This window comes from Pseudophryne corroboree, chromosome 3 (genome assembly GCF_028390025.1).
Source record: "Pseudophryne corroboree isolate aPseCor3 chromosome 3, aPseCor3.hap2, whole genome shotgun sequence".
Taxonomy (NCBI): domain Eukaryota; kingdom Metazoa; phylum Chordata; class Amphibia; order Anura; family Myobatrachidae; genus Pseudophryne; species Pseudophryne corroboree.
In genome coordinates this window covers 405,882,763-405,907,964 of record NC_086446.1, presented here as the reverse complement: position 1 = coordinate 405,907,964, position 25,202 = coordinate 405,882,763, and the positions used below count along the sequence as shown (strand labels likewise).

Genomic DNA, 25,202 nt, shown 5'->3' with positions numbered 1-25,202 from the left:
AGAGGAAGAGGAGGGAACACATAAACCGACTGGTACACCCACGGTGTCACTAGGGCGTCTACAGCTATCGCCTGAGGGTCCCTTGACCTGGCGCAATATCTTTTTAGCTTTTTGTTGAGGCGGGACGCCATCATGTCCACCTGTGGCCGTTCCCAACGATTTACAATCAGCTTAAAGACTTCTGGATGAAGTCCCCACTCTCCCGGGTGGAGGTCGTGCCTGCTGAGGAAGTCTGCTTCCCAGTTGTCCACTCCCGGAATGAACACTGCTGACGGTGCTAGCACGTGATTCTCCGCCCATCGAAGAATCCTTATGGCTTCTGCAATTGCCATCCTGCTTCTTGTGCCGCCCTGGCGGTTTACATGGGCGACCGCCGTGATGTTGTCTGACTGAATCAGCACCGGTTGGTTTTGAAGCAGGGGTTCTGCTTGACTCAGGGCGTTGTAAATGGCCCTTAGTTCCAGAACATTTATGTGTAGGGAAGTCTCCTGACTTGACCACTGTCCTTGGAAGTTTCTTCCCTGAGTGACTGCCCCCCAACCTCGGAGGCTTGCATCCGTGGTCACCAGGACCCAGTCCTGTATGCTGAATCTGCGGCCCTTGAGAACATGAGCACTCTGCAGCCACCACAGCAGATACACCCTGGCCCTCGGTGACAGGGTGATCAACCGATGCATCTGAAGATGCGATCCGGACCACTTGTCTAACAGATCCCACTGAAAGATCCTTGCATGGAACCTGCCGAAAGGAATTGCTTCATAAGAAGCTACCAACTTTCCCAGGACTTGCGTGCAGTGATGCACCGACACCTGTTTTGGTTTCAGGAGGTCCCTGACCAGAGATGACAACTCCTGGGCCTTCTCCACCGGGAGAAACACCTTCTGTTCTGTGTCCAGAATCATGCCCAAGAACAGCAGACGCGTCGCAGGAATCAGCTGCGACTTTGGGATATTCAGAATCCAGCCGTGCTGTTGTAGCACTTCCCGAGATAGTGCTACGCTGACTAACTGCTGCTCCTTGGACCTCGCCTTTATAAGGAGATCGTCCAAGTACGGGATAATTATAACTCCCTTCTTCCGAAGGAGTATCATCATTTCGGCCATTACCTTGGTAAATACCCCTCGGTGCCGTGGACAGACCAAACGGCAACGTCTGAAATTGGTAATGACAGTCCTGTACCACAAACCTGAGGTACTCCTGGTGAGGTGGGTAAATGGGGACATGCAGGTAAGCATCCTTGATGTCCAGCGACACCATAAAATCCCCCTCTTCCAGGCTTGCAATAACCGCCCTGAGCGATTCCATCTTGAACTTGAACTTCCTTACATAAGTGTTCAAGGATTTTAAATTTAGAATGGGTCTCACCGAACCGTCTGGTTTTGGTACCACAAACATTGTGGAATAGTAACCCCGTCCCTGTTGAAGGAGGGGAACCTTGATCATCACCTGCTGAAGGTACAGCTTGTGAATAGCCGCCAGTACTACCTCCCTTTCCCTGGGAGCAGCTGGCAAGGCTGATTTGAGGTAACGGCGAGGGGGAGTCGCCTCGAACTCCAGCTTGTATCCCTGAAATACCACTTGTAGCACCCATAGATCCACCTGTGAGCGAACCCACTGGTCACTGAAGTGCCGGAGACGCGCCCCCACCGCACCTGGCTCCACCTGTGGAGCCCCAGCGTCATGCGGTGGACTTAGTGGAAGCAGGGGAGGATTTTTGTTCCTGGGAACTGGCTGTCTGGTGCAGCTTTTTTCCTCTACCCCTGCCTCTGGGCAGAAAGGATGCGCCTCTGACCCGCTTGCCTTTCTGAGGCCGAAAGGACTGTACTTGATAATACGGTGCTTTCTTAGGCTGTGAGGGAACCTGAGGTAAAAAGGTCGACTTCCCAGCTGTTGCTGTGGATACGAGGTCCGAGAGACCGTCCCCAAACAATTCCTCACCCTTATAAGGCAAAACCTTAATGTGCCTTTTAGAATCAGCATCACCTGTCCACTGCCGAGTCCATAATACTCTCCTGCCAGAAATGGACATTGCATTAATTCTAGATGCCAGCCGGCAAATATCCCTCTGTGCATCCCTCATATATAAGACGACGTCCTTTATATGCTCTATGGTTAGCAAAATAGTATCCCTGTCGAGGGAATCAATGTTGTCTGACAGGGTATCAGACCATGCTGCTGCAGCACTACACATCCATGCTGAAGCAATTGCAGGTCTCAGTATAGTACCTGAGTGCGTATATACAGACTTCAGGATAGCCTCCTGCTTTCTATCTGCAGGCTCCTTTAGGGCGGCCGTATCCTGAGACGGCAGTGCCACCCTTTTAGATAAGCGTGTGAGCCCCTTGTCCCCCCTAGGGGATGTCTCCCAACGTAACCTATCCGTTGGTGGGAAAGAGTACGCCATCAGTAACCTCTTAGAAATCACTAGTTTCTTATCAGGGAAACACCACGCTTCTTCACACAATTCATTTAACTCATCAGATGGGGGAAAAGTCACTGGCTGCTTTTTCTCCCCAAACATAATACCCTTTTTTGTGGTAACCGGGTTAATGTCAGAAATGTGCAACACATTTTTCATTGCCGTAATCATGCATCGGATGGCCCTTGTGGACTGTACATTTGTCTCCTCCTCGTCTACACTGGAGTAAGACTCCGTGTCGACATCTGTGTCTGCCATCTGAGGTAGCGGGCGTTTTTGAGCCCCTGATGGCCTCCGAGACGCCTGGGCAGGCGCGGGCTGAGATGCCGGCTGTCCCAAAGCTGTTACGTCATTGAACCTTTTATGTAAGGAGTTGACACGGTCGGTTAATACCTTCCACATATCCATCCACTCCGGTGTCGGCCCCGTAGGGGGCAACATCACACTTATCGGCTCCTGCTCCGCCTCCACATAAGCCTCCTCATCAAACATGTCGACACAGCCGTACCGACACACCGCACACACACAGGGAATGCTCTGACTGAGGACAGGACCCCACAAAGTCCTTTGGGGAGACAGAGAGAGAGTATGCCAGCACACACCACAGCGCTATATATCACAGGGATTTACACTATACTGAGTGATTTTTCCCAATAGCTGCTTATTAACACAATTTTGCGCCTAAATTTATGTGCCCCCCCTCTTTTTTACCCTTGTTGTACTGGATACTGCAGGGGAGAGCCTGGGGAGCTTCCTTAAAGCGGAGCTGTGAAGAGAAAATGGCGCTGGTGTGCTGAGGAAGATAGCCCCGCCCCCTCAGCGGCGGGCTTCTCCCGCTTTTTATAATGTTAATGGCAGGGTTTTTAGCACATATACAGTGTTATATACTGTATTATGTGCTAATTGTGCCAAAAGGTAAACTAATTGCTGCCCAGGGCGCCCCCCCCCCCAGCGCCCTGCACCCAACAGTGACCGGAGTGTGTGGTGTGCTATGGGAGCAATGGCGCACAGCTGCAGTGCTGTGCGCTACCTTAATGAAGACTGGAGTCTTCAGCTGCCGTTTTTCGTCTTTTTCTTCTGTCTTCTGGCTCTGCAAGGGGGACGGCGGCGCGGCTCCGGGAACGGACGATCGAGGTCGGGCCCTGTGTTCGAACCCTCTGGAGCTAATGGTGTCCAGTAGCCTTAGAAGCACAAGCTAGCTGCAAGCAGGTAGGTTTGCTTCTCTCCCCTCAGTCCCTCGTAGCAGTGAGTGTTGCCAGCAGATCTCACTGAAAATAAAAAACCTAACAAATACTTTCTTTTCTAGTAAGCTCAGGAGAGCCCACTAGGTGCATCCAGCTCTGGCCGGGCACAGATTCTAACTGAGGTCTGGAGGAGGGGCATAGAGGGAGGAGCCAGTGCACACCAGATATAGTACCTAATCTTTCTTTTAAGAGTGCCCAGTCTCCTGCGGAGCCCGTCTATTCCCCATGGTCCTTACGGAGTACCCAGCATCCACTAGGACGTCAGAGAAATATATATTTTTTATATGCGACACTGTTCTGTGTTTCAAAGAAACAAGCTTACATATTTAATCTAAAGCATTAACTCATGGACTCCAGGCTAAGTACGCAGAGCTATGGGTTAACACGTTGCCCGATCAGGGCATTTAATGTGGATTTCTGTTTGAGCTTCACTCAGGCCCAAATGAAAATCTGTGTTACTGTAAGTGCAGCCTGCAGGCTACAGCGACCTCAAATTGAATATCCCTCGCAGATCAATTAGCCCGCAGTAATTAACTGCTGTTAACTGAATCTGGCCCTAAGTCTGAACTTTGTAGTTCATTTTCCTTTTGGGACACTGTTTTTGTCCTATAAAAAACACCCCTGAAACACCACAAATGGACACTAAGTTAACGTCTACAAATGAAGTCTGTGAGGTTAATGTACCAGTTTTGCATTATTCCAAGCAGATTTTCTCCAGGTTGTTTAGAGGTCACAGATGGTCAATTAGATTGATATCAGAGATTCTGACTAAGCCATTATAGGACACTCGCCTTTTTTTTTTGTGTGTGCCACTCCAAAACAAACTGGTTACCTTGCAACATTTGACTTCATTTTGTGCAATTCATTACACAACAACCAACATACTTCAGTGTAGGCATGTGTCTGAGATGTGCGCACAATAAGATTTGAGCTATTTATTTGAACTTGAACCCACTTATGATACGCCTTACTCATCCTTTTTGACAAACTCCAGAGCAATGGCTTCTTATAGGTCACGTTCCCATGCAGTCTTCCACCAATGTTATGCAGAGCTCTTGCTATAGTTGACAAGTGCGCACTTTCTCCAGTCTCCACTACTGAACTCTACAGTAAGTGATGGTTGGCCTCCCTGTGGCTTCTCTCACAAGTCTCATTACTTGAAGGAATAGTTTTAAGAACAACCACATTTAGGCAGTATCTTGTTGGTTTGATATACAGATGTGTCCTTATACATCTAGCCTCAATGCAATTTTTGGAAAAAAACACCGCTGCTACATTGCAGCACTTAGTATACTGGGCCTGATATCTGTTGTGTGAATTCACACAGCACCTGTTTATCGAATGACTGCACATGCACCGTAATGCGCGATTCCAAACAGCAACAGAATGGTGCGAAAATGTGATCGCTAGGCGTACGAAATGTGATTGACTGGAAGCAGACTTTGGGGGTGGTAACTGGCTGTTTTCTCGGAGTGTCAGGAAAAACTCAGGCGTGCCCAAGTGTTTTCGGGGAGGGTGTGCGACGTTGGCCCCGAACCACCTGATTCTATCGCACTATAGGAGTAAGACCTGGGCTACTCAAAGGCTGGAAAAATCATCTGATGTTGAGTGAGTTGCGAACGGATTTGCAGCCGTCCGCTGTCTGGCAAAGTTTTTGCGCGGTGTACGCATGCATTCGCACACTTGCATGGGGCGGGTTTTCACTCTGTCTGGGCGACGACTATCTGATTGCAGACCTCTGCAAATTTGCAGAGAAGCGATCAGGTCTGAATTAGGCAACCGATTCAGAGACTCAGTCGCACACAGATATACATGGGTCATATCAAATTAATCTCCCTGTGCATCCTAGTTGCGAGTAAGATGCATTTTCGGCAAAAAAAAAATTACACCCGACGCTAGAAGATCCTCACGTGACCCGGCATACCAAGAGGGGGTGTTTGGAGCTTCCAATTTGCGATTATTGAATAAACAGTGGTACATCCAAACACAGTTTTGCATCCTTTACTAATGTATACATTTTTTTATTATGATGGGAAGTCTGATTTTAACAGCTGTTCTTCAGATTCACAACCCGAATGATTCCGTAACTGGGGGATGTTTGGAACACAATAAAAGTGCAAATATCTTAATGATTCAGTGGTGAGGGCCAACCATACAAATAAGCAGGAGGCAATTATGTAAGTGCTTGCTACACTCACAAAGCATTCCACTGCTCATTCCTGAATGCATGAGTGGCTGGATAACAGTGAGTGGAATAAATCATTTGTCCCCCTAGCAGATTCCCTCACCGTGACTCATACACAAACACTGAGCCCAAATCCACTTTGTATTTGGTCGATTTGAACAGAATATTTTTTTGTTTACAGAGAATTATCAAAAATGTCAGCCCAAGGTGTGGCGTTCTAAGAGAGAGGATTTAATCCCTTTGCTATAGACGAGAAGTGCGACTCATCTGCATATACACATACACTGCATATGACGATTCCCACTCGCCGTCTGCCACAGGTGTAGTACTGCTGACCGGCGGTCAGGAGACCGCCGGTCAGCTTACCGACTGTATGCTGCCGGGAACCCGGCGGGGAGGGGAGAGTGCAGCAAGCCCCTTGCGGGCTCGCTGCGCTTACCACGTTTCGGGCTCGGTGGCGACCTGCGGTCGCCATGGGTTCTATTCCCACTCTATGGGTGTCGTGGACACCCACGAGTGGAAATAGTCCCTGTTGGTCGGCATGCCGACCATCGGGATAGTGAGCCGTCGGGCTCGTGGAGGAGGTCATGTGACTGTCAGCTGACTGGCGGTCACATGAATTCCACCCGTCTGCCACACACACATACAAAAATATATACCTTTCCCACTAGCAGCCCTCGTCTCTCATACACCTATTGCATTTCAGTGTATGACAGAAAGGGCTGAATGATACTACTACCAAATTCTTCTTGGGACTACACTTCGCCTGGAATAATTACGCAATGCCCATGTGAAAGTATTCTTCTGATTGTAATATCTACTGCAACTTTTTGCTACTGTTTATAGAAAATACTGCACCATGATTTTATTACATTTTTATCAGAATAAAATAAAATTTATGATGTTGTAGATATTTTGAAATTGGTATCATGCAATTAGTTTTACACTCGTCCTCATTAAGTTAGTGAGACAAATTCATCCTTCCTACCTCTATGGCTGTTATTACCCAGTTTTGTTTTATCACTGTGTCCAAATGTAAAGCGCAACAGAATTTGCTACGCTATATAAGAAACTTAATAAGTAAATAATCCCGTCATCATCCTATCAATGGGAGTGCAAACTATAGCCCCATACACACGGGGAAAGATATGTGCTGAGCGATCTATCAGTGACCGCTCAGGCCAAACTAGCACCGGCAATCGCGAGGCATGGGGCCACGCATCGCTATCACTGCGGGGCATACACACAGAGAGATTCGTGCTTAACTTCTAAGCAATCTAGTCAGATTGCTTAGAATTTAAGCACTGATCTCTGTGCGTATACCCTCCTTTTGTTGTTTTGTTTATATCATCACTTGGCAGGTGATAACAAGGATACAATTCTAGAGTGCAGTTTCAAATTGCACATGCCGCTATTGACACTTCAGTGTAAAGGGGGGTACTCACGGAGCGATCGCTGCTTAAAATCTAAGCAATCTGACTAGATTGCTTAGATTTTAAGCACGATCGCTCCGTGTGTAGCCCCCTCAGCGATAGCGATGCGCAGCCCCGCGCATCGCTATCGCTGCTGCTAGATTGTCCTGCATGCAGGCCAATCTAGCGGGTCGCTCACTTCACCCGCTGGGTGAAGTGAGCGGCCCCCCCGTCTCCCCCCGCACGCTCAGCACAGATCGCGCTGTGCTGAGCGCCGGGAGAGATGTGTGCTGAGCGGTTCGCTCAGCACACATCTCTCTGACATCAGCCAGTGAGTACTAGCCTTAAATCATCATGCAATTGTTACGCATTGTACAAGACAGAATACACTGCTCTGCTTGATATCTGGGTTCCCCAGCACTGGCTACCGGACTTAGGAGCCTTTCCATTACTGGCTGAGACTCTCGTTTTCCTTGAACTGGTCAGCATTGGTCTACGTTTCAAACAATTAATATTTGATTTCTATATCAACCAACAGAATATATTGTTTTGAATACAAAATGTTCAAAAACTTTTCATTTTGAATAACAGCCCTCAGAATAAGCTATTTGCATTGAGAATACAATTTAGCTCTGCACTGTATATTGGCTATAAAATATATAACCTACATAAGTGTCCAAATACACATATCCTCAAATAGTGCTAAATATCTCTGTTTGCTGTGCAATTTACTCAGCAATTTAGCTGTGTCATGTGACTTATTTTCTTAAAATATGCCTCTTAATGTGCTATAGAAATCCTAAATACACAGTACACTATTAGTACTTTTAAGTACTATCAGCAAATTTTCCAAAGCTTTTGCATTCTTAAAGTACTTAAGCACAGGATTCGCTAGACATGGTGGAATGTATAATTCGCACTAGGTGTCTCATGCCATATAGCTCATAAAGGATAGGTGCATGAGGACACCTCTTTAGTAGAAACTACATACTATATAGTTCACGTATAGTACACTGGATACATGCAAGTTATTATAAGTACAATACGCCAGACACTGCTAATATATAATATGTTTAGCAGTATGGCAGTAATAGGTTGTAATACTAGGCATTCTCTCACTACATGTTTGTCTGTTTTAAATTTTTGTCTACTGTAACTATCAACGGTTACATTTTTTAAGTATTCTCCAAATCGCTAGTCGCTAATAGCTAGTTACTGAGCCATGAGGCACTGCCTGTACAAGCCCTTTGATTTTGCTCTGTTAGTGGTCTGAATTAACATCAAGCAGGCAACTATTCTGTGCATTATCATCAATGGTCTTACCATCATTGATTGCTGTGGCCACGGACAGGGGGATAGTTAGAATGTGTCACGTACGAATTAAGCGCCACTTTACATTGAAAACCTGTGTAGAGTCAATACTTTTAATGAAAAAAAAAAAAAAAATAAGAATTTACTTACCGATAATTCTATTTCTCATAGTCCGTAGTGGATGCTGGGGACTCCGAAAGGACCATGGGGAATAGCGGCTCCGCAGGAGACTGGGCACAAAAGTAAAAAGCTTTAGGACTACCTGGTGTGCACTGGCTCCTCCCCCTATGACCCTCCTCCAAGCCTCAGTTAGGATACTGTGCCCGGACGAGCGTACACAATAAGGAAGGATTTTGAATCCCGGGTAAGACTCATACCAGCCACACCAATCACACCGTACAACTTGTGATCTGAACCCAGTTAACAGCATGATAACAGAAGGAGCCTCTGAAAAGATGGCTCACAACAACAATAACCCGATTTTTGTAACAATAACTATATACAAGTATTGCAGACAATCCGCACTTGGGATGGGCGCCCAGCATCCACTACGGACTATGAGAAATAGAATTATCGGTAAGTAAATTCTTATTTTCTCTAACGTCCTAGTGGATGCTGGGGACTCCGAAAGGACCATGGGGATTATACCAAAGCTCCCAAACGGGCGGGAGAGTGCGGATGACTCTGCAGCACCGAATGAGAGAACTCCAGGTCCTCCTCAGCCAGGGTATCAAATTTGTAGAATTTAGCAAACGTGTTTGCCCCTGACCAAGTAGCTGCTCGGCAAAGTTGTAAAGCCGAGACCCCTCGGGCAGCCGCCCAAGATGAGCCCACTTTCCGTGTGGAATGGGCTTTTACAGATTTTGGCTGTGGCAGGCCTGCCACAGAATGTGCAAGCTGAATTGTACTACAAATCCAACGAGCAATCGTCTGCTTAGAAGCAGAAGCACCCAGCTTGTTGGGTGCATACAGGATAAACAGCGAGTCAGATTTTCTGACTCCAGCCGTCCTGGAAACATATTTTCAGGGCCCTGACTACGTCCAGCAACTTGGAATCCTCCAAGTCCCTAGTAGCCGCAGGCACCACAATAGGCTGGTTTAAGTGAAATGCTGAAACCACCTTAGGGAGAAATTGAGGACGAGTCCTCAATTCTGCCCTGTCCGTATGAAAAATTAGGTAAGGGCTTTTATAGGATAAAGCCGCCAATTCTGAGACACGCCTGGCTGAAGCCAGGGCTAACAGCATTACCACTTTCCATGTGAGATATTTTAAGTCCACAGTGGTGAGTGGTTCAAACCAATGTGATTTTAGGAATCCCAAAACTACATTGAGATCCCAAGGTGCCACTGGAGGCACAAAAGGAGGCTGTATATGCAGTACTCAATTGACAAACGTCTGAACTTCAGGAACAGAAGCTAGTTCTTTTTGGAAGAATATTGACAGGGCCGAAATTTGAACCTTAATGGACCCTAATTTGAGGCCCATAGACAGTCCTGTTTGCAGGAAATGCAGGAATCGACCCAGTTGAAATTCCTCTGTAGGGGCCTTCCTGGCCTCGCACCACGCAACATATTTACGCCAAATACGGTGATAATGTTGTACGGTTACATCCTTCCTGGCTTTGATCAGGGTAGGGATGACTTCATCCGGAATGCCTTTTTCCTTCAGGATCCGGCGTTCAACCGCCATGCCGTCAAACGCAGCCGCGGTAAGTCTTGGAACAGACATGGTCCCTGCTGGAGCAGGTCCTTTCTTAGAGGTAGAGGCCACGGGTCTTCCGTGAGCATCTCTTGAATTTCCGGGTACCAAGTCCTTCTTGGCCAATCCGGAGCCACGAGTATAGTCTTTACTCCTCTCCTTCTTATGATTCTCAGTACTTTTGGTATGAGAGGAAGAGGAGGGAACACATACACTGACTGGTACACCCACGGTGTTACCAGAGCGTCCACAGCTATTGCCTGAGGGTCCCTTGACCTGGCGCAATATCTGTCCAGTTTTTTGTTGAGGCGGGACGCCATCATGTCCACCTTTGGTTTTTCCCAACGGTTCACAATCATGTGGAAGACTTCTGGGTGAAGTCCCCACTCCCCCGGGTGAAGATCGTGTCTGCTGAGGAAGTCTGCTTCCCAGTTGTCCACTCCCGGAATGAACACTGCTGACAGTGCTATAACATGATTTTCCGCCCAGCGAAGAATCCTTGCCACTTCCGTCATTGCCCTCCTGCTTCTTGTGCCGCCCTGTCTGTTTACGTGGGCGACTGCCGTGATGTTGTCCGACTGGATCAACACCGGCTGACCCTGAAGCAGAGGTCTTGCCTGACTTAGGGCATTGTAAATGGCCCTTAGTTCCAGGATATTTATGTGAAGTGACGTTTCCATGCTTGACCACAAGCCCTGGAAATTTCTTCCCTGTGTGACTGCTCCCCAGCCTCTCAGGCTGGCATCCGTGGTCACCAGGACCCAATCCTGAATGCCGAATCTGCGGCCCTCTAGGAGATGAGCACTCTGTAACCACCACAGGAGAGACACCCTTGTCCTTGGAGACAGGGTTATCCGCTGATGCATTTGAAGATGCGATCCGGACCATTTGTCCAGCAGATCCCACTGAAAAGTTCTTGCGTGGAATCTGCCGAATGGAATCGCTTCGTAAGAAGCCACCATCTTTCCCAGGACCCTTGTGCATTGATGTACTGACACTTGGCCTGGTCTTAGGAGGTTCCTGACTAGGTCGGATAACTCCCTGGCTTTCTCTTCCGGGAGAAACACCTTTTTCTGTACTGTGTCCAGAATCATTCCCAGGAACAGCAGACGTGTCGTCGGAATCAGCTGCGATTTTGGAATATTTAGAATCCATCCGTGCTGTCGTAGTACTACTTGAGATAGTGCTACTCCGACCTCCAACTGTTCTCTGGACCTTGCCCTTATCAGGAGATCGTCCAAGTAAGGGATAATTAAGACGCCTTTTCTTCGAAGAAGAATCATCATTTCGGCCATTACCTTGGTAAAGACCCGGGGTGCCGTGGACAATCCAAACGGCAGCGTCTGAAACTGATAGTGACAGTTCTGTACCACAAACCTGAGGTACCCTTGGTGAGAAGGGCAAATTGGGACATGGAGGTAAGCATCCTTGATGTCCAGAGACACCATATAGTCCCCTTCTTCCAGGTTCGCTATCACTGCTCTGAGTGACTCCATCTTGAACTTGAACCTTTTTATGTAAGTGTTCAAGGATTTCAGATTTAAAATGGGTCTCACCGAGCCGTCCGGCTTCGGTACCACAAACAGCGTGGAATAATACCCCATTCCCTGTTGTAGGAGGGGTACCTTGATTATCACTTGCTGGGAATACAGCTTGTGAATGGCTTCCAATACCGCCTCCCTGTCGGGGGGAGACGTTGGTAAAGCAGACTTCAGGAACCGGCGAGGGGGAGACGTCTCGAATTCCAATTTGTACCCCTGAGATACTACCTGCAGGATCCAGGGGTCCACTTGCGAGTGAGCCCACTGCGCGCTGAAATTCTTGAGACGGGCCCCCACCGTGCCTGAGTCCGCTTGTAAGGCCCCAGCGTCATGCTGAGGACTTGGCAGAAGCGGGGGAGGGCTTCTGTTCGTGGGAAGAGGCTGTCTGCTGCAGTCTTTTTCCCCTTCCTCTGCCCCGGGGCAGATATGAGTGGCCTTTTGCCCGCTTGCCCTTATGGGGACGAAAGGACTGAGCCTGAAAAGACGGTATCTTTTTCTGCTGCGAGGTGACTTGGGGTAAAAAGGTGGATTTCCCAGCCGTTGCCGTGGCCACCAGGTCCGATAGACCGACCCCAAATAACTCCTCCCCTTTATACGGCAATACTTCCATATGCCGTTTGGAATCCGCATCCCCTGACCACTGTCGCGTCCATAATCCTCTTCTGGCAGAAATGGACATCGCACTTACTCTTGATGCCAGAGTGCAAATATCTCTCTGTGCATCTCGCATATATAGAAATGCATCCTTTAAATGCTCTATAGTCAATAATATATTGTCCCTGTCCAGGGTATCAATATTTTCAGTCAGGGAATCCGACCAAGCCACCCCAGCACTGCACATCCAGGCTGAGGCGATTGCTGGTCGCAGTATAATACCAGTATGTGTGTATATACTTTTTAGGATATTTTCCAGCTTCCTATCAGCTGGTTCCTTGAGGGCGGCCGTATCAGGAGACGGTAACGCCACTTGTTTTGATAAGCGTGTGAGCGCCTTATCTACCCTAGGGGGTGTTTCCCAACGCGCCCTAACCTCTGGCGGGAAAGGGTATAATGCCAATAATTTTTTAGAAATTAGCAGTTTTTTATCGGGGGAAACCCACGCTTCATCACACACCTCATTTAATTCATCTGATTCGGGAAAAACTACGGGTAGTTTTTTCACACCCCACATAATACCCTTTTTTGTGGTACTTGTAGTATCAGAAATGTTCAAAACCTCCTTCATTGCCGTGATCATGTAACGTGTGGCCCTACTGGAAAATACGTTTGTTTCCTCACCGTCGACACTGGAGTCAGTGTCCGTGTCTGAATCGACCTGAGGTAACGGGCGCTTTAGAGCCCCTGACGGTGTTTGAGACGCCTGTACAGGTATTAACTGATTTGCCGGCTGTCTCATGTCGTCAACAGTCTTTTGTAAAGTGCTGACATTATCACGTAATTCTTTCCATAAGACCATCCAGTCAGGTGTCGACTCCCTAGGGGGTGACATCACTAACACAGGCAATTGCTCCGCCTCCACACCATTTTCCTCCTCATACATGTCGACAACGTACCGACACACAGCACACACACAGGGAATGCTCTGATAGAGGACAGGACCCCACTAGCCCTTTGGGGAGACAGAGGGAGAGTTTGCCAGCACACACCAGAGCGCTATATATATACAGGGATAACATTATATAAGTGTTTTTCCCTAATATAGCTGCTGTATATATTTATATGCCAATTTAGTGCCCCCCTCTCTTGTTTTACCCTGTTTCTGTAGTGCAGGACTGCAGGGGAGAGTCAGGGAGCCTTCCTCCAACGGAGCTGTGAGGAAAAAATGGCGCCAGTGTGCTGAGGAGATAGGCTCCGCCCCCTTCTCGGCGGCCTTTCTCCAGCTTTTTTATGGAAAAATTGGCAGGGGTTAAATGCATCCATATGGCCCAGGAGCTATATGTGATGTATTTTTTGCCAAAAAAGGTGTTTTATTGCGTCTCAGGGCGCCCCCCCCAGCGCCCTGCACCCTCAGTGACCGGAGTGTGAAGTGTGCTGAGAGCAATGGCGCACAGCTGCGGTGCTGTGCGCTACCTTATTGAAGACAGGACGTCTTCTGCCGCCGATTTTCCGGACCTCTTCAGTCTTCTGGCTCTGTAAGGGGGCCGGCGGCGCGGCTCTGGGACCCATCCATGGCTGGGCCTGTGATCGTCCCTCTGGAGCTAATGTCCAGTAGCCTAAGAAGCCCAATCCACTCTGCACGCAGGTGAGTTCGCTTCTTCTCCCCTTAGTCCCTCGGTGCAGTGAGCCTGTTGCCAGCAGGTCTCACTGAAAATAAAAAACCTACTTTAAACTTTTACACTAAGCAGCTCAGGAGAGCCCCTTAGCCTGCACCCATCTCGTTCGGGCACAAAAATCTAACTGAGGCTTGGAGGAGGGTCATAGGGGGAGGAGCCAGTGCACACCAGGTAGTCCTAAAGCTTTTTACTTTTGTGCCCAGTCTCCTGCGGAGCCGCTATTCCCCATGGTCCTTTCGGAGTCCCCAGCATCCACTAGGACGTTAGAGAAAAGTTGTTTTAGTGTTGCGCCCAGATTGTCTAATTTATATACTGCCATGTTAGGGACCCTATTTTTTGTTGCATTACTATGCATTGCTTATGGACTGTAACCTCAGTTCACCTGCAGGATGTCCCAGCATTGCTTGCAGTTCTACCAATTAGCGACTCCGTATCCTTCACACATGGATAAGCAACAGAACATATGCACTCAAGAGTAAATATAAATATAGTTATACAGAAAACAAGGACAAAGACAAAACCTGGAAGTTTGATACGATAACAATTAATGCTTAACATATGTAAGTCACCAAAACAAGAGTACAGTTAAAAAACAAAACAAACAAACACACACTATGCAGCTCAGTTTATAACAAAGGCATACATTATTGATCATTTAAAAAAATAATAAAGAATCGGAACAGTGAAGCATTATACTTCAGTAAAGGTGATTGTTAGTGTAAGACCTGGTTTAGTACAGAAGAAGGGGGCAAGGAAAAGGTTAAGCTACACAAGAAAAATAGGAGGGAGCTGCATTCCATGAATGCTGACAACATAACTTTTCAGAGTTCACTAGGGATTGGTGACAAATATTGTAACCTTAAGGTTTGTCGGTTTATATGAGAAAATAGTGTCATTGCTTACCTTAAAACAGAACTGTACAGCCCTTTCACTCTGCTGCTTCTGCAAAGGGTGAGGCACCTTCCTCTCTGGAAGAGGCGGTTTCCTGAGCTCAGACAGAAATGGGTAATTGCACTGTCAGTCACACCCACGTCACACCCTCTGTGAGCTGCACACTGCTGCAAGAAAGCTACAGAAAAAAAAATAAAAAAGAAAGAAAGGGAATGCATTTTACTACATGATCCTCTTATCGTGACAGAAAAAAACAGGTATTTCCTGAGATTACTTACAAAACTCCTCATGGCTACAATTCAACCTTTTTAAAACACATCTGCCCACTTATCCAACAGAACACATGACAATAGAGACAGAGGGCTACACTTGTTAAATTAGCAAGAAAAAATGTATCAATAGGATAAACGATCGGGCGCTTATATGTGCTGTTGCTCAAAGCTGCTGCTATAAAATTGGGTAAGTCACACCCAATAACAAATATAGACAAAGAAAACCAACTAGCAGCGCTAATAAAGAAATTAATTGAATAGAAGAATTGAGTACTAATTAATGATGTTTAATCAAACATAGAAACAATTCACTAGCACAATCATTAATATAAATATAAAAATATAGATGTAAAATCAAACATTACGAAAAAATGGAGCCTTTGATAAAGCTGCAGGACCTGCAGCGAAACGAGTCATGAAGCAAGCTATTGGGGTCACCACTTTTATGAGGATTGCTGCCTTAGTGTATCCGGGCCAGGACTGGACATTGTGCTGAGCCAAATCATTGCACCGACTGTTAACAGGACTACCACTATCCCTTTCCAACCAAGGAGGATACCGCGATGCAGTGAGGACCCGCAATTACAACTTTAAGGGACTATTACCTCCAGCGGCCAATTGTGGTAAATAACTTTTAACCCCATGACTGCGCTGTCAGTCCAGGGACAACTATTCATCCATCTACTATCCGGTCTATATTAATTAGGAACGGACTACACACAAATTAGGCAGCCATAAATGTGACCCATCCATTTTTTAGTAATGTTTGATTTTACATCTATATTTTTATATTTACATTAATGATTGTGCTAGTGAATTGTTTCTATGTTTGATTAAACATCATTAATTAGTACTCAATCCTTCAATTCATTTCTTTATTAGCGCTGCTACTTGTTAAATTAGTACTTCGCAAACAGTCCTTTAGAAAAATTCATCATATAGGCCACCAAAAGATAAAAAAAAAAAAAAAAAAAAGACCGTAAACCTGGCCCCATGCACATTGCTACATCACTGGTATTACCAGCACTCAGCCCAATATTCCAACATGTGGGCCCAAAACATTATGGTGCCCGATTGTAACCGCTCTACACAGATGTTTTCCAGCCACATTAACAGACCCCTGTGCAAGCCGAAAGGGATCTAAACAGTTTGCCAAAACATATCTGAATGCCAAAAAAAATCAGCAAAACTACAACCTCTTCAGACAGTATTTACTGCACCCATTCTGTCCTGTGAATACGGATCTATTTTCATTCCGTTATTAACCGTCTACGCAAAGCTTTTTCTTTTAAACGCTACTCATTTCAGCTAAAATTTACAAAACACAATGATCCCACCCCCTTTAGGGGCAGATCATGACATGTATTCTAGTGAGCACCGAATGGTAATAATACCATTGGTAATAATACCATGGTAATAATACATTGGAAAGCACTCTAGTGCAAAGAAGGCCCCTGGCATAGTATGAACATAAACCGTAGCAGTTTTAAGGTTCGGGAGCCACTGATAGGCCCATGTGCTAAATGGTCACATCTAGCCATCCTTGTGAGTAGGCACTAGATTTATGCAGCAGTCAGTCACATTCAATAATAATTAATAATAATTTTATTTATATAGCGCTCTTTCTCCAATAGGACCCAAGGCGCTTAACAGATACATAGCATAATATAGTACAGAAAATAATGAAGTCAATTTTCATAAAATACAGAAGCATGAAGATACTAAAAGGGATATTATGGAAATGCTTGAGTAAACAGAAAAGTCTTGAGTCTACTTTTGAAGGATTCTATAGTTGGGGCCTCTTGCACTGTGCGGGGAAGTGAGTTCCATAGAGTCGGAGCCGCATGACTAAAAGCTCGACCCCCAGATGAATTACGGTAGATTCTAGGTACTGCTAAAAGTCCTTCATCTACAGATCGCAGTAATCGAGTGGGGCAGTATGGGGTCAGAAGCTGTTTCAGGTACCTTGGGCCCTGGTCATGTAATGCTTTGAAACTCAGTAAGCCAATCTTGAAGATGATTCGCCATCGTACAGGCAGCCAGTGAAGGGAGTAGAGGATGGGTGTTATGTGGCTAGAACGGGGCTGGTTGGTTAATAGCCTGGCAGCTGTGTTTTGCACCAGCTGTAAGCGCTGCAATTCTTTTGCTGGTAGACCAAGGTAGAGGGCATTACAGTAGTCTAAACGAGATGATACAAATGCATGTTTGACTTTTGGCATATCATCTGAGGGAATTAAGTGCTTGATTCTGGCTATGTTCCTCAGGTGAAAGAATGAGGATTTGATTGTGGCGGATATCTGATGTTTAAGTGTCAAGCCACCATCCAGGACAACGCCAAGATTCCGCACACGATCACTGGTCTGTAATTCTGAATCCCAGAGTGTAAGTCCAGTTGGTTGGCTATGCTGCAGTCTTGTCCTTTGATATTGCGGTCGTATCATAAGGACCTCTGTTTTATCCGGGTTCAGTCGCAGCCAACTGGCGCTCATCCACTCCAGTAGTTCAGCTAGACAGCCATTTAGGGTTGCTATTGTGTTATCAGTGCCCGGAGCAAAGGACAAGTACAGTTGTGTATCATCTGCATAGCAGTGGTAGACCAGGCCATGGCGCCTGATTATTTTGCCCAATGGGAGCATGTATACTGCAAAAAGCATGGGGGATAATATAGAACCTTGTGGGACACCACATGGCAATGGCACTGGTGGTGATGAGTATAATCCAGATGATACTCTCTGTGACCTGCCTGTGAGAAATTATTTGAACCAGTTTAGGACTGTGCCATCCAGATCACAGAAATGCATCAGTCGCTCAATCAGAAGCCCATGGTCCACGGTATCAAATGCTGCCGAGAGATCCAGAAGGATTAATATTGAACAGTAACCTCTGTCTTTTGCCATCAGAAGATCATTTAACACACACACCAGGGCTGTTTCAGTGCTATGTCTTCTCCTGAATCCTGATTGAAATGGATCATAAATATCATGGGTTGTCAGGCGGGTTTCCAGTTGATTTGCAATGACTTTCTCAATAACCTTTCCTAGGAAAGGAAGGTTTGATACCGGTCTGTAGTTGGTCATGCAGTTGGGATCTAAATTAGGTTTTTTAAGAAGCGGTCTAACAATTGCTTCCTTTAGGGGTCCAGGAAAAATGCCTGTCTGCAAAGAGCATTGAACAATTTTTGTAAAGACAGGACCAATTATATCCATACAACCTATTAGAAGCTTGGTTGAGGCTGGGTCCAGATCACAGGTGGTGGGACGCAAAATCCGAGCAATTTCAGCAGTGTCCTTTATATCCACTGGATCAAAGCTGGTCCATGAAGGCAGGTAGCTTATATTGGCAGGCTTTGTAGTTTGGCACTCCTTTGATGGCACTGTGGAGATTCCAGCCCGGATGGTGGATATTTTATCTGCAAAGAAGTTTGCAAACTCGTTGCATCTTGCCTGGGAGAGGGTCTCATCAGTCTGCAGGCATGCTGGCTTGCAAAGCATCTCCACTGTGCGGAAAAGTTGAGCTGGCCTATTGTTTGCTGCTGTGATCTCATTCGACAGGAACTGTGCTTTCTTACGAGTGATTGTCGATTGATATTCTACGTTATGCTTTATTAGTTTTATTTTGTCATCCACTAGATTAGTCTTCCTCCATCGTCTTTCCAGTCAACCCAAATTTATCATCCATACTGCAGTGACTGACAGACCACCACCTTCCTCTTGCTTTTGTTTTCTTTATTTTTTTTTAATTTACAGTTTTCATATGACCCACAGTCTTTTCCTTACACACAAAAAAGATCCCCTATGGGAATGGTACTAATGGAATATATCATTCTAGAAACAAGAAACACGATTTACATTCCAGGATTTTATGCACTTCAGGTTTTACCATCCCTAAGCATTTCACTATGATTATCTCCATATTACTACACTACAAAACACATGCAAAATTATTACACCTTACTGTACAAACATCATACAGGGCTACTGTGATGGGAGGCAGGGAAAATGGGAAATTGGAAAGAGCACCGAGTAAAAATAGAAAATATATTTTAAAAAACATTCTAGAAGCTACATATATTAAGTATAGAAAGAAAATAATAAAACTCCCTGGGTGAGGCACTCGTGTTATTAAAATGTAAGTTTAATTTATACAAGGGTGGTTCAATAATACCCCTTTCAAATCGCCAATGCCAGATCCCACCCGGATTTGGAAACAGGTCCGTCCCGGTTGGGATCCGGCATTTAACACTAACTGCAGGCTTCCCGACCTGGCAATTTGCCCGGTCGGCTGCAATCGCGGCGGGGGGACGGAGGCAGCACTGGGAGATGAGTTCATCTCCACGACGCCTCTCCCTATGTAGTGAACGGGTCGCATCGACCTAGGAAATCGTTCACACTGCCACTGGACTGGTATTCAACCCGGGAATAACTCTGTTTATTCACGGGTTGAATTACCGCGTCAGGCGACCCGGGAATTCGTCCATGGCCCTTTCACACCGCACACCGACCCATGTCGACCCAGCAATATGCCGGTTTGATACCAAGTTATTTGTGCGGTGTGAAAGGGGTATAAGCGAGGTAACAAAACCTCAAGTGTGTAATGTTCTCTATTTCACTGTAATTTACCTCCAAGCCAGAGCAGGTAGACTGCTTCCGCTTACAGCCATTAGACTGCGCTTCATATCGGTCATTCTGTACCAACATCAATTGAAAGATGGCGGGGCTGGCAGAAACATGGTCAAATAATAAGGTAAGTAGTGTGATCAGATTTCTGCGTACAAAAGGGCACATCAGCAGCTGAAATTCATCACCAACTTGTCGAGGTGTATGATGATAATGTCATGTCACAGAAACAGGTTGGATTCACTGCCTGTGGTGGACGTGCTTGGCTGGCTGGATCTCATCTTGAACAACTCTCCTGCTATTATCGAAGGCAGTGCTCCAAACCCAACCCTGTTTCCACGACAAGACTTTATCATCGTACGCAGCAAGTTGGAAATGAATTTCAGCTGCCGATATGACCTTTATTTGTGATGAGATGATCATTTATGATCATAATCTTTGCTTTAAATCTCCAAGAGATAGAACCTTTACAAACTGCAAGGGCTCATCATATAAAGCAAGAGACTCTACCCCTGAAAAAGGCTTCAAAGCCGAAACGAGTTTGGTTAACACGGCTAACCAACACAACAACTATGCTGCCGACAGTTGCGATATCAACTAGAAGAAGTCTACAAGTCGAGACCCAGGTAAACAGGAGTGACCATGAGCTCACTAAAGATGTTCCCTTTCAGGACTAACATTAAGCTTACCCGGTTGGGGGGGGAAGAGCATGAGATTCACAACTAGGGAACTACTACCTGGCTGTAAATTAACTTGTGCTCCTCCTCCATCCCAAATCCCCAGCACCCCCCTCCCCCTCAAAAATAAATAAATAAATCTTCACCCCAACCTATTATGGACAGTATATGCAACACAGGAATTAGGCACAATGACCGACATCAAGTTCAGGGGGAAAAAAAACCCCACAACATCAGAGATACCCTTCCCCCACATACTAATAAGTTAGTTTACTTTGCTCAATTCATCATTTGCACAAACGACTGTTACAGTCACCCAATTTGAACTATTGCAACAAACTACCACATGTGAAGCTTGCTGGAACTTTTACCTCAACCTGCCAAAGAGTTAAAACCAAATCATAAATTAGATTATCAGCTACGTCGATCTAAAATAGAGAGGAATCACAAAAACTGTTACCCATTTCTAGCTACGTAGTACATACACAAACTATTACTACCCCCCCTGCCACTCATCTTCTATACCATCCTCTACTACTTGTCCAATGTGTTTGTCATATTGATGTCAATACTTGAGTAATAACATAGACCGCACTGAGAGGCACACACTGGACACACATCTACTGTTTGCAAGCATAGAAGTTTCACTGTCCATCCTCAACATTATACAAATACCTAGAGCTATACTGTGCCATCTCTTCTTTTGTATACGCATAGCTGCTCCTAAACCAGCCATTACAAGCGGTGTGCAGTACGTTTCCGGATGTGCAGTGCATAGGCAGAGCAGACACAATCGGACTGTCCAATTGCGAATTGTGACAAGTTCTTGTGAAATGTCAAGGCACAGAACTTAACACAGGCCCACTACTATAAGAGTAGTCTGAAACAGCAGAAATGTTTTGACCAGCTGCAAGCTGCTTTTGGGGAGGAAGCACTGTTCCAAACCACTGTGTGAGTGGTTTGCAGAATTTTAGCACTGAAGACGATCCCTGGAAGACTAGGAACGCTGCAGCCAAGCTGTGTCCACAATCACTAAGGACAATGTTGCTGCCATGTGGGCCATGGTTGAGGTGGATGCCAGGGTGACCGTGGACAAGTTAGTGATGGAGATAGGCATCTCACTGGTATCTATGCGCTTCATACTCTACAAAAAGCTTGGCCTGTGCAAGGTTTGCGCATGCTGGGTGCCCCATCAGCTGACTCAAGAGAATGAGGCGGCTCTGATAGCAGTAACTTGACCCTGTCTGGGAGATCATCAGTGGCAACTAATCCTAGATCTGCAGTTTCTATTCTGATACCATGCTGGAGGAAGAGAGATGCAGATGCACACTCTTAGCACTAAGAACACTGATAGTAAAAATAATAAGATTTTACTTACCGGTAAATCTATTTCTCGTAGTCCGTAGTGGATGCTGGGGACTCCGTAAGGACCATAGGGAATAGACGGGCTCCGCAGGAGACAGGGCACTTTAAGAAAGAATTTGGATACTGGTGTGCTCTGGCTCCTCCCTCTATGTCCCTCCTCCAGACCTCAGTTAGAGAAACTGTGCCCGGAAGAGCTGACAGTACAAGGAAAGGATTTTGGAATCCAGGGCAAGACTCATACCAGTCACACCAATCACACCGTATAACTCGTGATAAACTTACCCAGTTAACAGTATGAACAACAACGGAGCATCAGATCAACCCCGATGCAGCCAACATAACCCTTATTTAAGCAATAACTATATACAAGTATTGCAGAAGAAGAAGTCCGCACTTGGGACGGGCGCCCAGCATCCACTACGGACTACGAGAAAGATTTACCAGTAAGTAAAATCTTATTTTCTCTAACGTCCTAGTGGATGCTGGGGACTCCGTAAGGACCATGGGGATTATACCAAAGCTCCCAAACGGGCGGGAGAGTGCGGATGACTCTGCAGCACCGAATGAGCAAACACAAGGTCCTCCTCAGCCAGGGTATCAAACTTGTAGAACTTTGCAAAGGTGTTTGAACCTGACCAAGTAGCCGCTCGGCACAGCTGTAATGCCGAGACCCCTCGGGCATCCGCCCAAGAAGTGCCCACCTTCTTTGTGGAATGGGCCTTAACTGATTTAGGCAGCGGCAACCCAGCCGCAGAATGAGCCTGCTGAATCGTGTTACAGAACCAGCGAGCAATAGTTTGCTTTGAAGCAGGCGCCCCAAGCTTGTTGGAAGCATACAGGATCAACAAAGATTCTGTTTTCCTGACCCTAGCCGTTCTGGCTACATAAACCTTCAAAGCCCTGACCACATCTAGTAACCTCGGAATCCTCCAAGTCACGAGTAGCCACAGGCACCACAATAGGTTGGTTCATATGAAAGGATGACACCACTTTTGGCAGAAATTGTGGACGGGTCCGCAATTCTGCCCTGTCTATATGGAAAACCAGATAGGGGCTTTTATGTAACAAAGCTGCTAATTCTGACACACGCCTAGCTGAAGCCAAGGCTAATAGCATGACCACCCTCCACGTGAGAAATTTTAACTCCACGGTTTTGAGTGGCTCAAACCAGTGTGACTTCAGGAAACTCAACACCACGTTAAGATCCCAAGGTGCCACTGGAGGCACAAAAGGGGCTGAATATGCAGCACTCCCTTTACAAACGTCTGGACTTCCGGAAGAGAAGCCAGTTCTTTTTGAAAGAAAATGGATAGAGCCGAAATCTGGACCTTAATGGAACCCGATTTCAGGCCCAAAGTCACTCCCGACTGTAGGAAGTGAAGGAAACGGCCCAGCTGGAATTCCTCCGTAGGGGCATTTCTGGCCTCACACCAAGCCACATATTTTCACATATACGGTGATAATGTTTAGCCGTCACGTCCTTCCTAGCCTTTATCAGCGTAGGAATAACCTCATCCGGAATGCCTTTTTCTGCTAGGATCCGGCGTTCAACCGCCATGCCATCAAACGCAGCCACGGTAAGTCTTGGAACAGACAGGGCCCCTGTTGCAACAAGTCCTGTCTTAGAGGCAGGCCATGGGTCCTCTGTGAGCATTTCTTGCAGATCCAGATACCAAGTCCTTCTTGGCCAATCCGGAACAATGAGTATTGTCCTCACTCTACTTTTTCTTATGATTCTCAGCATCCTTGGTATGAGAGGAAGAGGAGGAAATACATAAACCGACTGGAACACCCACGGTGTCACTAGTGCGTCTACAGCTATCGCCTGAGGGTCTCTTGACCTGGCGCAATATCTCTGTAGCTTTTTGTTGAGGCGGGATGCCATCATGTCCACCTGTGGCAGTTCCCACCGCCTTGCAATCTGCGTGAAGACTTCTTGATGAAGACCCCACTCTCCCGGGTGGAGGTCGTGCCTGCTGAGGAAGTCTTCTTCCCAGTTGTCCACTCCTGGAATGAACACTGCTGACCGTGCTCTTACGTGATTCTTCGCCCAGCAAAGAATTCTGGTGGCTTCTACCATCGCCACCCTGCTCCTTGTGCTGCCTTGGCGGTTTACATGAGCCACTGCGGTGATATTGTCTGACTGAATCAGAACCGGTTGGTCGCGAAGCAGGGACTCCGCTTGACGTAGGGCGTTGTATATGGCCCTTAGTTCCAGGATGTTGATGTGAAGGCAAGTCTCCTGACTTGACCACAGCCCTTGGAAATTTCTTCCATATGCGACTACCCCCCACCCTCGGAGGCTTGGATCCGTGGTCACCAGGACCCAGTCCTGAATGCCTAATCTGCGACCTTCGAGAAGGTGAGCACTCTGCAGCAACCACAGGAGAGACACCCTGGCCCTGGGGGATAGGGTGATCAGCTGGATGCATCTGTAGATGTGATCCGGACCACTTGTCCAACAGATCCCATTGAAAGGTCCTCGCATGGAACCTGCCAAAGGGAATGGCCTCGTATGATGCCACCATCTTTCCCAGGACTCGCGTGCAGTGATGCACCGACACCTGTTTTGGTTTTAAGAGGTCTCTGACCAGTGTCATGAGTTCCTGAGCCTTCTCCGTCGGGAGAAAAACCTTCTTCTGGTCTGTGTCAAGAATCATGCCCAGGAAGGGCAGACGCGTCGTAGGAATCAGCTGCGACTTTGGAATATTTAGAATCCAGCCGTGCTGTTGTAACACTTCCCGAGAGCGTGCTACGCTGATCAGCAACTGCTCTCTGGACCTCACCTTTATGAGGAGATCGTCCAAGTACGTGATAATAGTGACACCTTGCTTCCGCAGGAGCATCATCATTTCCGCCATTACCTTGGTGAACATTCTCGGGGACGTGGAGAGAACAAACGGCAACGTCTGAAATTGGTAATGACAATACCGTACCGCAATTCTGAGGTACGCCTGATGAGGTGGATAAATGGGGACATGAAGGTATGCATCCATTATGTCCCGAGTCACCATAAAATCTCCCCCTTTCAGGCTTGCAATGACCACTCTTAGTGATTCCATCTTGAACTTGGAACCTTTTCAGGTATATGTTCAGGGATTTTAAATTCAATATGGGTCTGACCGAACCGTCCGTTTTCGGGACTACCACATGGTCGAATAATAACTCCCTCCTTGTTGAAGGAGGGGAACCTTGACCACCACCTGTTGAAAATACAATTTGTGAACTGCAGTTAACACTGTTTCCCTCTCGTGGGGGGAAGCCGGCAGGGCAGTCGGTGAGGGGGCATCTTCTCAA

At 46.6% G+C, this 25,202-nt stretch overlaps 1 protein-coding gene across 4 annotated transcripts in view; it reads right to left on the bottom strand.

Moving 5' to 3' along the window:
• Positions 1–25,202, bottom strand: part of CPNE1 (copine 1) — a 261,443-nt gene that overhangs the window by 94,529 nt on the left and 141,712 nt on the right. For all 4 annotated transcript variants that reach the window (XM_063960168.1, XM_063960169.1, XM_063960170.1 and 1 more), the window contains one exon: positions 14,988–15,153. The gene's annotated coding sequence lies outside the window, so the exon portion shown is untranslated. The remainder of the gene's footprint in view (positions 1–14,987; positions 15,154–25,202) is intronic.